The following is a 3,599-nucleotide window of genomic DNA, read 5'->3' as shown; positions in this document are numbered from 1 at the left end:
ACCCCGGCCCAGACCACAAGTCCCAGCGGGCGCTGCGGTGGAGCCCGCGCGCAAGGTACGCCGGGATCTGTGCGGCGCTGCTCGCCTGGGCCCGCAGCCTGCTGGGAGTTGTAGTTCCGCCGGGCGATACGAGAATCTTGAAGAGTACCCTGCATTCTTCTCCCCTCTCCATTTCTCTTTTCTATTTACTCTTAGACTATCCTCTTCTACTGCGCGTGTCGTTTCTTTCTTACCGCAGTTGTTCCTCATCCTCCCACAAATGCGTATTAAACGTCTAACTAGGGACCAGCAGTTGGCGTAATGGCTATGTCGCTGGTCTCCCCTGTAGTGAGCCATGGTTCGAGTCCCGGACCTAGTGGCTTAAAAACGCTGGACGCATGTGTGTGCGTACCCAAGATCCTGAAAGGAGAATGGAGGAAAAGGGATCGCAGGGTGGCCATCCCCACTGGGGGGGTGGTTTCTCGCTTTCTGTTTCTCTGTCTCTGTCTGGTGAGCACAGGCACTCTATAGCAAAAACCTCTCCCCCCAAAAAAGTCTAACTATCTGAAAAGCACTACTCCAAGAACTGAGAATATGATGAAGAGGCAAAATACCCTATTCTCATAGCTCTTACCATTTAGTGGGGGCAAAACTTACAAAAAGTAAAATCTGTAACATTTATAATAACATAAAAGCATAAAGTGCCAGATTGCTACTACTTTCACCCCACACTAGATAAACTACATGATTTTTAGCAGCCCTCTTACAAAGGAGGTCAATCTTGGAGGTAGTGGGGACTCCACTCTCCAGCATAAGGAAGATATTGCACAAGGTAAAGGAAACGCTGTGCCACCCAAGGGCCCTCGCTCCTGCAGACTCTGGGAATGCTTCCCCACTATTTAAAAATAACTCGTTCTGGGGTTCCACAGGTGGCCTGGTGGTAAAGGGCGCAGGACTTCCACATGACCAAACCTGGTTCGAGTCCCGAACCTGATGGTTGGCTTGCTCTCTCTCTCTTCTCTCTCTGTCTCTCTCTGTCTCTCTCTCTCTCTGTCTCTCTGGTCAAATTAAAATAAATAAATAAATAAAGTTAAATAGAATCACTTTTTTTAAAAAATTGATTCTAGGGTCAGAAGGTGGCATTGTGTTTGTGGTACTGGACTCCCATATGACCCACATTGCAGTTTGAGTCCCGGATCCAGCGGCTTGAAACACTCCGGTCACATGCCTGAAGTCCCAAGAGGAAGATTGTAGCATGGTCATTCCTCCCCGCCCCCCCCAAACGGTGCGGGATGATTTCTCACTTTCTCTTTTTCTGTGTCTTTTTCTGTGTCTCTCTCTGTGTCTCCCTCCAGAGCACTGCCCTGTTGCAAAAATCTATCTTAAAAAAGTAAATAATTGGGGAGCCAGCATGTGGTCTGGTGGTTAAGGCGCTGGACACTCCCACATGGCGGATAACGGTTTGAGTCCTGGACCTGGTGGCTTGCTTTCTCCCTTTTTTCCTCTCTCTGTGTCTTTCTCTGGTCAAATTAAGATAAATGAATGAATAAATAAAATTAAATAAATAAATGTTCTTAAATAAATAAATAATTGGTTCTGGGGCCAGCAGGTGGCATGGAGGTTAAGGTACTGGATTCCCACATGACTAACAGTAGTTATAGTCCTGGACCCAGACCTGGGTGCATGTGCATGGGTGCCCAAAATCCCCAAAAGAAAATGGAGATGAGAGATTGCAGGTAGCCATTATGCCTAGGAGGTTGATTTCTCCCTTTTCCTCTCTCTAACTCTCCCGCAAGCACACATACTGCATGGCAAAAAAAGTTTAAAAGAAGAAAAAAAAATGTGTTCTCTTCCCCTCTTTATTTCTCGTGTATGTCTCAAGCTAACAAAGGTTGAGTAATTCTTGCCAAGTGGATATAGTTGACTCTGTATAAGGTCATAATATGAGATGCTGGCCATGGGGCCCCTCCATGCAATGCTTTGGAACACACACCCTATGGCAAAAACCTAAAAAAAAAAAAAAAAAAAGTATAAGTTTTAGGGCTGGACGACTGTGCAAAGATAACACAACACTCTCTGAGAGTGACCCATATGGAAAGTTTCCAAGTTCACATCCAGAGACCTCCCTGAGCACCCTGGGTGCAGGTATGTCCATGATCTGGAGCTGGTAAAGCTGAGAGTGGACCGAAGTATCAAGACCTGGTGTGTGTTGGGGGGGAGGGGAGTCATGGTTCTCTCTCTCTCTGGAAAAATAATTATTTTTTAAATTTTTTAATTTTTTTTTTTTTTTTAGTTTTTGCTTTAGGTCATGTATACTCATCAGAGAGAGGCAGAGAGAAAGAGAGAGGAGAAGTGTGAAATAACCCCTCCAGGAAGGATGACCACACTGCATTCATTTCTCCATTCTTCTCTCAAGATTTTGTGCACGCATGCACACATGCCTGGCATGATTTTCAAACTGCCAAGTCCAGGACTTGAGCCTAGTAACTGGCTTTGTGGGATCTAGTGCCTTAACCTCCATGCCATGTCCTGCCCCCCTAAGAAAAATGTAAGTATAACTTTTATATAAAAATCTAGTTCTTGAGACCAGCAAATGGCATAATTGTTACATCGCTGGACTCCCACGTTGTCGACCCCAGTTTGACTCTAGGACATTGACTTAAACTCGCACTGGGGACCTGGCAATTGGTGTGGTGGTTAAGGGCACCGGACTCACACATGGTTGGCCATAGTTCGAGTTCCAGACCTAGAAGCTTGCTTTCTCACTTTCTGTCTCCCTCTCTCTCCCTCTCTCTCTCACTCTGTCCCTCTCTGGTCAAATCAAAATACATACATACATAAATAAATAAATAAGAATAAATAAAGTTAGATAAAATAATTCTAAAAAAAAATTCACACTGGGCGCGTGTGCGTGCATGCCCAAGATCCCAAGAGGAGAATGGAGGAGAAGGGATTGCGGTGTGGCCATCCCCTTGAGGGTGATTTCTCACTTTCTGTCTCTCTGTCTCTCCAGTGAATACACGTGCCCTGTAGCAAAAATCTCTCTTTAAAAAAAAGAGAGAGAATAGCAATCCAATTTCTTTTTCTTTTCTTTTTTCTTTTTTTTTTTTGTCTCTTCCATTCTCCTCTTGGGATCTTGGGCACGCACGCACACGCACCCGGCGTGAGTTTAAGCCACCGGGTCCAGGACTCAAACTGCAGTCAACTATACGACATAGCTATTATGCCAACTGCTGGTCCCATTTGCTATATTCTTAATAGGCTGTTTCTGAAAACATCTGTGAAGTACACTTCTTTTTCCGGTTCTATTTTTTTGAGATATAGTTTCACTGAGTCGAAAGGCTCCTGCCTTCATCTCCCTGAGTAGCTGGGATCACAGGTGCACACCACCCAGCCCGGCTCTTTCAGATGGAGTCTCATTAGGTTGGCAGGATCAGCCTTGAGCTCCCCGTCCATGCTCCTGCCACAGCCTCCTGGAGTCGCTGGGGCTTACACCACTGTGCCTGGCTTCTAGAGTCAACTGGGAATTGACCCTGAGACTCTTATGTGGTCCAGTCTGTTGAGCAGTGTCTTAGCAGCTTGTACCACTGCAGCAGGGCTGAGGCACTCCTCCCTTTAAA

The sequence above is a fragment of the Tupaia chinensis genome, unplaced genomic scaffold (assembly GCF_000334495.1).
Source record: "Tupaia chinensis unplaced genomic scaffold, TupChi_1.0 Scaffold000049_1, whole genome shotgun sequence".
NCBI lineage: Eukaryota > Metazoa > Chordata > Mammalia > Scandentia > Tupaiidae > Tupaia > Tupaia belangeri.
The sequence above is the reverse complement of the archived record's forward strand: the minus strand, read 5'-3'. Positions refer to the sequence as shown.